The 12,118-nt window shown below is 48.8% G+C and overlaps 1 protein-coding gene and 1 non-coding gene across 9 annotated transcripts in view; one reads left to right on the top strand and one right to left on the bottom strand.

The window, feature by feature from the left end:
- The window catches only part of TRIO (trio Rho guanine nucleotide exchange factor), a 314,559-nt gene that overhangs the window by 83,700 nt on the left and 218,741 nt on the right, over positions 1–12,118 (top strand). The gene's annotated exons all lie outside the window — the stretch shown is intronic.
- On the bottom strand, positions 2,992–3,098 carry LOC132233886 (U6 spliceosomal RNA). The gene has a single exon (XR_009452740.1). It is a non-coding gene; the product is annotated as a U6 spliceosomal RNA (small nuclear RNA).

The raw sequence follows: 12,118 nt of genomic DNA, 5'->3' as shown, positions 1-12,118 counted from the left end.
GTTTGATCAGTTTTCGGTATGGGCGTGCCAGGAGCCTCGAGCTTCCTAATTCATCAAATAGAGGCTATTTTCTAGAAAAATAGCAAAGGCCTCATCTGAGCTTTCCGCTTGCTGTTCAGCAATCCAGCTAGCATGCTAACACTGACACCCCATGTGCAGCTGGGCAGGGGGTGCAGAGGGTCCCTCTTAGGGAGGGGTGCCTCAGATCCTGCACGGGGTCTGGTTGGCTGCTGCTCAGCCACTACCTGATGGACGTGAGTTGATTGGCATTTTATACTTTTGGTCCCTTAGTTACAATAAGGAAAATAAACATCATGGAAAAACTTTAAGGTCTTTGAATAGAATGCTTTGGTAACATGGGGGTGGATGTTGCTTTCATGTAAGTAGATCCTAATACTGTAAAAAAGACAACCTGTTTTTTGTAAAGATGGCTGTTTTGCATTTGAAGTTGCGTTTCGGGAAGACACTGAAGTTGAGATTTCCTTCTGAATTCGCAGCATTCGGGATAGAAATGAACAGGAGTTCTGACTTAGGGTTTGGCTGTGTCTGCCCTAAACGGGGCAAACCTCGTAGAAAAGGCCAGGCCCTAGAAATCGACTTACCCTGTCATTTCGCTGAATTATAATGTTAACAACGTCAGAGAAAAGAAGCAGTAATCCTTAGATAGACCCGAAGTCCCGATGGCCCCTGGGGCCACACTGTCCCCCAGCGAAGCTCACCAAGCACCCTGAGCAGTAGCCGGGACTGCACTGCTCCCTCTGTCAGTGCAGGGAGGGGAGATTCCTGGTGGGTGCGGGTGGGGTCCTGCTCGCATAGTGAGGTTGCAGGGAGCACAGGGCGGATGAGGTTTGGGCATGTGTTATGTTAACGTGGAGAGCTACATGTACAAAATTCCCTGCAGCAAACGCTAAAGTATAGCTGACAGAAAGTTTGAAAAAGCTAGTGAGTCTTTGGGGTGAGTGAAAAGAGAGCACGTGTTGTGATGAAGCATGCCTAATGTTTTCCCTTGTAATCGTTCTACCCTTCTCAACTTTTAACGTCGCAGTTCTGTGGTGTGTCCAGTTGTCCAGGGCACTTAGGTTATTGTGAAAGCTCCTTTGCACCTGTCAAATGCTGGCATAATTTCTACATGAGTGCATCCCAGATCTCTGAGCCCTCCTTTCACCGAAGGGTCTTATTTCAGCTGGAACATTCTTTTTGAATGTGTATGATAGGGTCAGTGTACAGTTTTCAAATGGCTCGGTCTTTTCTGCAATGACAACTTCTTAATCAGGGCTGTGTTTGCCGTTCCTTCCCTCCCCTCCTCCACCTTTAGATTAAGAAAAGAAAGGCTTAGATTATTTTTGAGGCAGCTGCTAACAAAAATCTTGTTTTCTTAAGAGCCGTGCTTGTCACTGCTTAATGATGGCGTACATAGGGCCAAGCTGGTGACAACTCTGCCGCCGTGAATGGGCGATGCCTCGTGGAAGGGCTTCTCTGTGCGGGTCCGCAGCCTCTGTGGCAGACCCCCCCACTCCCCCCCCCACCCCCCCCCCCCACCCCCATGCACACAGAAGTCATTGAGCAGAGCGAGTGCCGAAGAGCGAGCTGGTGCTTCAGAATCCAGCCTACTGGTGGCCCGTGGTTTTGTTGTCACCCTGCCATCCAGCGGGTTGACCTCCCTAAAGCCCATTAGTCAAATGGTCGCCATTTCAGTTCAATGAGGCTGTGGGATTAGATGGCTTATTTTGAGTTTTGAGGATATGGTGCCTACATTCCAAACAGGTAAAGATTGAAGCTACTTAGGTCTAGAGCAGTGGTTCTCAACCTTCCCAATGCCGCGACCCTTTAATACAGTTCCTCATGTTGTGGTGACCCCCAACCATAAAATTATTTTCGTTGCTACTTCATAACTGTAATTTTGCTGCTGTTATGAATCGTCATGTAAATATCTGATATGCAGGATGTATTTTCATTGTTACAAATTGAACATAATTAAAGCATAGTGATTAATCACAAAAAACAATATGTAATTATATATGTGTTTTCCGATGGTCTTAGGCGACCCCTGTGAAAGGGTCGTTTGACCCCCAAAGGGGTCGCGATCCACAGGTTGAGAACCGCTGGTCTAGAGTGTGCATTAAATATGGCTTGATCTTTCTGGAAAGTAACTTAGTTAATGATATAATGGAGGAAAACATTATCCAGCCCCTTGATTTGCTTAAATCCCTTGTAAATTTTACTTCTCCTCTCAACTTAAACCATTTCTTTTATTTATAAATTGTCTTTGAAACAATTTAAATCAGAAGGCAAAAGTTCAAAACAAACAGGACGCCTTTTTAAAACAGAAAAATAAAATGTAACTTAGTTTCAGGATCAACAGTATTAAAGTTTTGATACCTTACTTCTCTTAAATTTAAAACTTAAATTTAGCTTTCCTCTCCCTGCGTCTGTCCCTGCACATCCTGGTGACCTTTTCACATGTCCCTCCAGACCTCCCCCTGGGGGTGCACCCCACTCCGGCCCTCTGCGGGGCCCTCTGGCCTGTCGGGCTGTCTTCCTGCCTCTCTCCTGGGTCCCTTTGGCCACACCAGCGTACGTGTGCCCTCCCAAACTGGAAAGAGCCGGCTACTGTCTTTGCAGCCCTCTCTCTTTCCCTGGCCCGCAGAGCTGGGAGCAGCACCGGGGCGCGCTGGGCTGGAGGCCTCCCCGGAGGCCTTGCAGTTGTGCCTGCCGTCTGTTGTTAGGATGCAGGGGCACTTCCCCCTCTGCCCCAGTCTGAGCCAAGTTCAGGACGCGGGAATGTCCCGTGACTGTCACAGTAGGGATTTGGGCTCTGCTGCCTTCATCCTTTGTTTTGTATGTGGATATAAACCTGGGAATTCTAGGGAAGATCAGTCTGAATTATGAAAAATTCTAATACTATGCAATTTAGTTGTTTTCAAATTTAAGTGAACAGTTTTATTTGGGTGTACCCTGTTATGATAAAAAAATTAAAGTCTGGTTTTTTTTTTTAATATGGAATGCTTCACGAATTTGCGAGTCATCCTTATACAGGGGCCATGCTAATCTTCTCTGTATCGTTCCAATTTTAGTATATGTGCTGCCGAAGCGAGCACAAAATTAAAGTCTTTAAAGGAGTTCATTCTTATAGGGTAACTTAGAAATTAAAGTTATTGAAAAAATTCTTGATAATTTGAAAATGGTTTTGGGAAATTCACTGGATTTCCTGGTGGAGTTTTTATGGGACGCACACCCACAAACATGTATTCTGCAGGTTGAGCTGTGTGGTGTTTCTCAGAGGTGGGTGTGTGGCTTCTGCATGGAAGAAGGCAGTGGACATGGGCAGAGACGTGGAAATGGTCTTGCTGGTAAAGCAGACCTGCAAGTGGAAAGGTGGGAAAAGACTTCTGGCTCAGCGGGTTTCTGGGTCCTAGAGCCATCCCTCTGAAGCTGATCACAGGCAGCCCTCAGAGAGGCTGGCCCCTGTGCTGACTGCCCATCACTCTGGCCAAGACCATTTACAAAGGCGGGGGCGGGGTGGGGGTGGGGGTGGGCTGGGGTGAGGAGGACACCTTCATTATTACTTTGGCTTGAAAAACAGCTGAACTGTCTGGGCTTTAGAGGAGGGACTTATGGGTGGAGAGTGTGTTCATGTGGTTGGGGCTTTCATTTGTTCCTTTGTGTAAGTTGAATTTGCATGTGTCGAGGTCAACAGCTGGACAGACCCTTGCCACAGTACTTTGTTGCAAAGCTGAGGATGAGGTTCAGGGAAGGTGAAGAAGGACAGACGTTTGCTCACAGGACACATTTGTTGAGCAGGGTTCTGGGCAATAATGCCATTCTGAGCGGACTCCTGGCTGGCCTGTTTAATAGGATCATTTTAAAAGGAGTGGAGAACAGAGTTCCCTGACGCCCAGAGCAGCTCCAGCTCAGGGTGGGAGAGAATGTGGCGACCAGGTGTAAGTCCGTAATATGCCACCTTGCACCGAGTGGGTCTGGAATGAATGAATGAATGTTCTGCCGATTTTCTTACCTAGTTCATAAAAAGGTCTATTTTCCCTTCCCAGTTTTTGGAATTTTCCTGTTAAGAAACTGTGTGCTTCAGAAAGCGCAGGGAAACGGTGACTATGAATTTGTTAGAGAATCCATGCTACATGATTTTATCGTCTTTGGGGCATGTTTTATTTTTGACACAAAGGAGAAATAAGGGCGATTGTCACTCAGAAACTGCAGCCAACTGTAGCGCAGCCCCGTGTGGCGCTTAAACTAGCGAGCAGTTGCTTCCCCCGCAGCTCATCTTTGCACAAAGGAGATGATGTAATCTTTTCCACCGCAGCCACGTGGCATAAGCATGCCGTCACTGTCTTCACACGGATACCTCTGCGCTGCCAGCTCCTTATCAGCTTGGAAGGACTGTGCATTTGGAATTAAATCGCATTCCTTTTGCAGTGCCTCACTCCTCCCTGCAAGGCTGTGCACACACCTCTTTATACACACGTGTGCCTGCATGTTCCATGGGTGACTTTTTTTTTTTTACAGAAACATGACCAGCGTAGCATGTTGTGGAGGGCCATGGAGGCTGTGTGTGCACAGACTTAAAATTGGGGGAGGGAGACTGTTGCCATTAGCAACCACTTACCTATTTATTAGAGGGTGAAAGCTCACAGCTCTGGCTTTCCCTTTCCTCCACGGCTTTCTCTGAGTTCTGGCAGCAGCTCGCTGAGCCTGTACACAGAGCGCTGAACAGGAAAGCTGCGGTGCTCAGCTGCGTATGCGTGGAAGGACATCTTTAACCGCACGAGCTGCCTTTGGCTGCCCTTCCGCTGTGGTTGTCACTCCATCCTGTTGACTTAGGGCAGTAGCAGCTGTGCAGTCACTGCAGTGGACGGCACCCCCATTTCTTGAGCTCTGGGTGAAACGCTTTCCTGCATTGGCTCCTTAGATTCACCCACAGTTTCTGAAACCCAGCACCCACGGCCAGGGATGTGGGCTGTTGTGAAGAGAGAGCCAGGCTAGGGCAGCGTGTTGCATTTGACCCCAGGGATTAAAAAAAAAAAATTATTTAAACAAAAGATTCGGTTTGGAGCCTTTCTTCTCCTCAAGCAGGCCCAGTGATTCTTTCACCAGTGGTTAAGAGTCCCTGGGTGTGCGGGTCCCCAGCCATTCAGGCTTAATGACACTGAGACAGCTTTGCACCGTGTGCCTGGCTTTCTGGGTGATGTCATTGCAGTGGTGAGGTGCTGAGACCTGTGCTATTTAAGGACTTACAAGGTTTCCTTGATCGAGGGGGCCCCATGCCTCTGGGAACCTGTTGTTAAGCTCTGTCAGCACTAATTTAGACCAGCATTTATGGATTGCACTTAAAGGGACAGAGCTTAATTCCGGTATAACTAAAAATCAGAGCACCTTAATCCCGGATTCTGGAAGTGCCTTATCACTTGGAGAATTTGGAGATGGAGGTGATGGGAGATTGAGAGGAGCACTGGTCTGTGCCGCTCTCGTCACACCTGGGATGTGTGGCCAAGGGCTGCACCCGAGCCTGGCGGCGTCACTCCCTGTAGGCAGTGCAGGCTCAGGACTGGCCGCAGGGAGCAGAGGTGCGGGGCCCTCTGATTTGTTGAGCTGACGTGCACAGAGCACCATTACTAAGCAGATTTTCGTGTTCTGTTGGTGTCACCTCTGAAACCTTGCAGCAGCTGGGAGGTGGGGATGGTCCCTGCACTGGACAGCTGGGGCCTTGAATCCATCTGCAGGGGTGAGGGGTTGGGGTGGGAGTGATCTAATCAATAAATGAAGCAGGTGCCAACAGAAGCCAAGGGATCCGAGGGAAATTATTCGAGGAAAGACTGAGTCTCTTTCTTCTCGGAAATCAGCAGGGAAGTTAGCAGTAGAGCTGGTTGGGCGTGGAAGGGAAGAAAATCTAGCGTACAACTTGGCTTTTCTTGGCAAAGAGAAGTGCCGGTTGGGTGAGAGGGTGGGCTGAGGTCCAGGACTTGAGGCGAGCAGGGCACTTGGGAACAGGCACAGTGGCCAAGCCACTGTCCACTGGGTGTGTGGTCCTGGTTATGGGGATGGGGCACCTGGCCCTGGATTTCATTGGCCCATCTGTGAGATGACAGTGCGGCCTTAGCACAGGCTTCTGAAGGAGCCACCCTGGGAAGATGCCCTTCCTGAGCCATCGCGCCTTTAGCTTTAGCCAGATCCTGTGCAATGAGACATTGAGATATAAATAAACACCAGTTTGGCTTTGCTTATACTTGTTTACGAAAGGAGAAGGTCACTTTCTGACTGAATACTCAGTTGTGGTAATTTTGTGTCTTGTTCAAGATTTTGTCTCATTAAAAATTAAGCATCTTTTGCGCCAGAGTCTGTGGAGACGTTTCCAGTATGTCAGGGCCGTTGCTTTTCCATCACGTCAGTTGACAGATCTAATTGCTTTTCCGTTTGTGGTCATTCCCTTCTGGTCCCTTCTCACCACTCCACCCGCCACTGCGTAAGCCCGAGCCGGGCTGCCTCACCGACTGCCTGCCCTCAGCCCACCTTCTCCGCCCAGACTTAAGCAGACTGGCTTATTCATCATTAGCCTGCTGCTGGCGGGCTTCTTCAGGTGGCCTCACCTGTGTCCCTGAGGGACTCACCTCTGCTCTTGACGTAGGGCCTGTTCCAAGGTGCAGCTCTCAGGGACACCTGCGCTTTCTGTTGTCATCGCTCACAGGAATAACAGAAGATGACAGGAGCGCGCAAGGATTGATGGAACCATTCCTTCAACATGACTCTAAAGCAGGGGTTCTCAACCTGTGGGTTGTGACCCCTTTGGCGGTCGAACGAGCCTTTCACACGGGTCGCCTAAGACCATCCTGCATATCAGATATTTACATTATGATTCATAACAGTAGCAACATTACAGTGATGAAGTAGCAACAAAAATAATTTTATGGTTGGGTCACAACATGAGGAACTGTATTTAAAGGGCCAGAAGGTTAAGAACCACTGCTAAAGCTTCCTTCCAGATCTGGATTACTCCGCTCCGATTGGGTTGCTGAATATAAACCAGTAGAGGTTTTACTTTGTTTACTTTGTAAGCCAGGCGGATGCCCCTGTCGCGTTGCCAGGGGAGCAGAGGGAAGAGGTTCTGCCCCTGGACAGGTGTGCAGCCTTCCCTGTTCCCTCCAGGCTCCTGGGGAGGGGGGAGCAGGTGCAGAGTGGGGGAGCTGACCTGGGCAGACTCCTGCAAGACTGGCCTGCACACTCGGGGCTCTTCGGCTTGGGGTTCAGCCATATACACTGTCCCATTTCTCTCACTGCAGAGCCTGGCCCCCAAATCAGGAGTAGCATTTATTTGATCAAGGACACACTTTCTGTATCAGCACGATTTTTAGTGAATGGTGCACACTGCCCTGTCATATCACGGCCTTTCCCGTGGCAGCTCAGAAGGACTTGGCTGAAGAAAAGGAAATGCTGATTCCAGGGAGGATGAGCTCTGCATTCGCCAAAGCAGGGGGTGAAAGAAAATGTCAGAAGCTTCTTACAGCTTTTTATTTATAGCTTATCATTTCCAGGTGTCTATTTGGGGATATGTAATATGCTAGAACAATAGTATATCTAAAGCATAATTGACGGCATGTAGTAAAATTCTTTGGTGATGGGATTCTCGAGCAAAATCATTTGAGGGTATTGCTTTAGGGCAGTGGTTCTCAAAGTGTGGTTCCAGGACCTGTTTGCTCCTCAAGAACTGAATTAGAGCTGTTTCCACAGGAGGTAAATACACTGCGTCCTCAGTTAATGTGGATAGGTTTGGGACTTTAAGCAAAACAATGTACTAGTACAACGAAGCCAATTTTACTGTCGGGTAATTGATAGAAAAGAGTTAAGTTCCTAAGGTGTGCCATCAGTGATGTAACCAAACGATGTTGAACCAATTATGTTATTCAGGGAGCTGCTGTATAGTCTTCGCTTTTCTCACCCTCATTCTTCCCACTGTGCGGAGTGACGTCTTCTCACGGCTGGGTGGCCTGTGACATCACGACCGAGCGGATGTGAGAATCCCGTCAGAGCCAGTCTCCCAATGGGAAACGGGCCAGCCTTCTTCCTGATTAGTTTTGAAAATACTGATATTTTAAATAGAAAGTATTACTGTTAACGTGTAATGGGTATATCATTACCTTTAAAGAAATTATTATTTTAAACGTTTTCAGTTTTCATTGTAATGTGGTCAGTATCCATATTAGGTATCTAAGTCTCATACAGATAGAATCAGTAGGGGAGAGGAAGGACCCACAAAACCACAGCTCTTTGGATACTCAGTTTTAAGCGTGTCGGGGGGGTCTGGAGACCAGAGCCTTGTGCCCTGCTTGCTGTGCTAGCGCCTGGTGGGCTGAGGGGAGGAGCCTGGGCAGGAGGCCTGAGCCGGCCTCTGTCTTTTGCCTGGGCCCATCCTCCCTAATGGCAGGAAGGTGGGTGCCTTTGGCCTCCCCTTCTCCTCCTCCCTGTCTCTGCTCCAACCCACGCTAGTAGCAGAGACGAGTTATTGTGTATTAAATAGGCTTTTGAGGGAACCCCTGAGACCCTAAGATTGGTCTATAGCATGATGTCTTTGGGGAGACCCATTCCTGAACTTGAGTAATGGAGGATTTACTAACAGAGCTTTAGAGCGCAGGCCATTCGGAGGTTAGAGATGGCGTTTCTGCCCAGGTCTCCGAGCAGTTCCTTTCTGGCAGTTGCGCGTGTGGAGTTTTAAATAGGAGGAACTCTTAGGGGAACTCAGTTGAGATAGAAATAGCAGGGGAAACATCTGGGGTATCCTGTTCTCTCAGGGTCAGAGCTTCAGGGTGAAATGTGAGGATCTGGTGTATTGTTCTGTTAGCTCAGAGGTTAGAACTCCAAATTAATCTCAGACTAATCTCTTGCCCATTGATATGCTTGTTTTTGTTTTCTTCTTCAACTCATTTTGGTAAAACTTACCGAACGGTTGCCTCCTTAAATACCTAGCCAGTGGTCGGCAAACTGTGGCTCTGGAAACCGTGGCTCGCGAGCCACATGCGGCTCTTTGGCCTCTCGAGTGTGGCTCTTCCACAAAATACCAATTTCTGTGCATGGGTCACGAAGTTTCAATCGCACTGTACGTGTGCGCCTGCACGTGGTATCTTGTGGAAGAGCCACACTCAAGGGGCCAAAGAACCGTATGTGGCTCGCGAGCCGTGGTTTGCCGACCACCGACCTAGACTCATCTGACAGCCATGCAGGCTCCAGGGAGGGTTTGGGAAAGCCATGCGGTCTCACCTCGTAAACTTGGAGGTGCATACACTCCGACCCAGGCTGGGAAGGCCCTGGAAGTGTGCTCTGCGATACGTGGACAAGGCTGGTCACGGCAGCATCACTTATAATTAGCAAATGTCCGTTAGCAAGATTGCACGAACAGGTTTGTGGAAGAGCCATAGAGCAGAGCATTAAATACCGCTCAGCATGCCCATCAGTGTAGATTAACCATCCAACCAGATGCACGTCAGAGAGAATGCTGTAGTATATTACATTCCTCTGAAGCTAAAGACAAATGAAGTAGTATTGTGTATTAGTAGAGTCATAAATGGCACAACTATAAAGAAAAGCAAGCAGCTCTGGCCAGTTTGGCTCAGTGGAAAGAGCGCCGGCCTGTGGACTGAAGGGTCCGGTCAAGGGCACATGCCCGGGTTGCAGGCTCGATCTCCAGTAGGGGGCATGCAGGAGGTAGCCGATCAATGATTCTCTCTCATCATTGATGTTTCTCTCTCTCTCTCCCTCTCCCTTTCTCTCTGAAATCAATAGAAATATATTAACAAAAAAAGCAAGCAAATGGTTGTTCTGAAAGTCAGCCTGGGGTTATGTCTGGAGCTGGAGGTGGGTACCATCAGGGGTGTGGAGAAGGCTGCTGGGGTGCTGGCAGTGTTCTGGTCCTGAAATCGGATGCTGGTTTCAGACACGCGCATGTCATGCACACACCGCTCCTTCGTGCAGGACAGCCACGTTCCCTTCTAAGTCTCTTTTGCTTGGGCTGTCCTTTAGTAGCTGAGAGAATTAGAAAAATTGATTTAAAAGCCTTCTTATTTTACCATAAAGTGAATCATTGAATTTTTAAAGCCACCAGGGCTCTTAGAAGTTATTTACTATAATAGCACCCACCTGTCCTCCTGCTCGAAGGTTTTGAGCTGCTGCCATTGCAGAGGGACTGATATCATGCTGTGAGCTTCCACAGGACCATCTGGGCTTGTTGTCACAGAAACGAAGAAGGAAGACAGTGTGGTTTAAAAAACTTATTTGCGAATGAATTCTGCCTTCACCAGAGTGGGCTGAGGGTGTGGCAACTTGGAACCCTGTATGTACAAAGGCCAGCATCTTTTTATTTTAATCCTCATTCGAGTATATTTTTTCCATTGCTTTTTTAGAGAGAGTGTAAGGGGGAGGAGGGTAGAGACATTGAGACATTGATGTGAGAGAGACACATAGATTGGTTGCCTCCTGCAGGATCCCCGACCAGACCGGAGATCAAACCTGCAACCTAAGTGTGTGCCCTTGACCTGGAATTGAACCTCCAACCCTTTGGTGCATGGGCCAACTCTCTAACTACTGACCAACACCGGCCAGGGCATAGCCAGCATCTTTTTGAACATTTCAGTGTGTACCACGTGTCTAGTCAGAGTAGGAAAATCCTGTTTGCTCTTGTTCATCTATTAAAATGAGAGATGATCGTATATTAAAGACAGCGACTGAATGAGAGATAAGGATGGAGGACCGTGTGGGCTGTCTGTGCCTTCTGGTCTCGGGCCTGAGCCAGGTAGCGTCATAGAGGCAGAGTGTGACCTCCTCCTGGAGTTAGACTTCCTGGACACAGGGTACGTGCAGGTGGAGGGCCTGGCCCCGGAGCCAGCTGCCCTTTTCCCTCCGGGCAGCAAACCAGCCCGTCCTGGCATCGCCACCAGATCCTGGGGTCAAGAGCAAACTCCAGTCCTGGCTGGGAACGCGGCCAGGAATATTGTGGCTGAAATGCTCCTCAGGGCAGGAGGAGCGGATTCTTACACCAGTGGACAGGCTGCTGACAACCGAGGGGCGCGAGGTGGAAGGATGTCAGGAAGGGAGCCCTTCTGAGGTTACTGAAGGTTCTGTTGCCACCATTTTAGTGAGACGAGCTGGGATCCCTTCCAAAAAGATCCGTTCCCTTCAGGTGGCTTTTGGCTTCTCCGTGCCTTTTCTAATTAATTGTATTCTGACTTGCCCCTTTCCCTGGGTGGGAGCAGGCCAGCAGGGCCTGGTGCTCGGGTGCGGGTGGGTGCCCTGTGCGAGTGTGACACGGCTGGGGATACACTGTGGGGCCTCTCAGGCAGACGAGTGTTCTGATTTCTGAAGAGAAGTCTTTGGTTCCTTAAATTATTTATAGTCAGTCCCGGGAGAAGGAAGTTGCCAAGGTTAATCTGCCATGACTGTGCTGATTTTTAAAAGTATTTTTTGTGGCCTTTGACAATGACTGCATGTCTCAGTTATATTCTTTTTTTTTCTTTCTGAGTCAAAATGCATCTCCTTGTAGAATGCAGTAATTGCAGGTAAATGGGCAAAATCTCCCCACATTCATCTATTAAAGCCCCTGTCAAATGCATGCATCTGAGAATAAACTGCTTCCTCAGATGGCAGCAGTAATAATCGTTCCTGTTCTAGGCGCTGTTTATTAGTCAGTTCTGAGAGGTGAGGGTATTGGGATCCCATTTCACAGATGAGGAAACCAAGGTGCCTGGAGCTTCAGTGCCCACCCATGGTTTCCCGGCCGGGAGGGCCCGGCCCTGGCTCCGCGCAGACACCCTTGTACCTGGACTGAGTTTGATTTGAGTCGGGGCACTATCGCTTGCGGGTGGTGTCTGTATAAGGTATTGCTGGTGGAAGTGAGGTGCGAATTCCGGTCCTCACCTCTGTGTCTGTGCCCTGTCTCCCTGGAAGGAGCGTGTCTGTAACTGGGTCATCTCCTGCATGTCCTAAGCACCTGGGTGACAGGTGAATTTAGGTCTGTGTTCAGGTACTTCAGAGGTCCTGCAGGTGGGGGAGCTGGAGAATGAGGCCCCACACCTTATTTTGCATGTTCTTCTTGCAACGCATTTGTGTTTGTATACTGAGCTAA

Source organism: Myotis daubentonii, chromosome 4, assembly GCF_963259705.1.
Source record: "Myotis daubentonii chromosome 4, mMyoDau2.1, whole genome shotgun sequence".
Classification (NCBI taxonomy): domain Eukaryota; kingdom Metazoa; phylum Chordata; class Mammalia; order Chiroptera; family Vespertilionidae; genus Myotis; species Myotis daubentonii.
The sequence above is the reverse complement of the archived record's forward strand: the minus strand, read 5'-3'. Positions and strand labels throughout refer to the sequence as shown.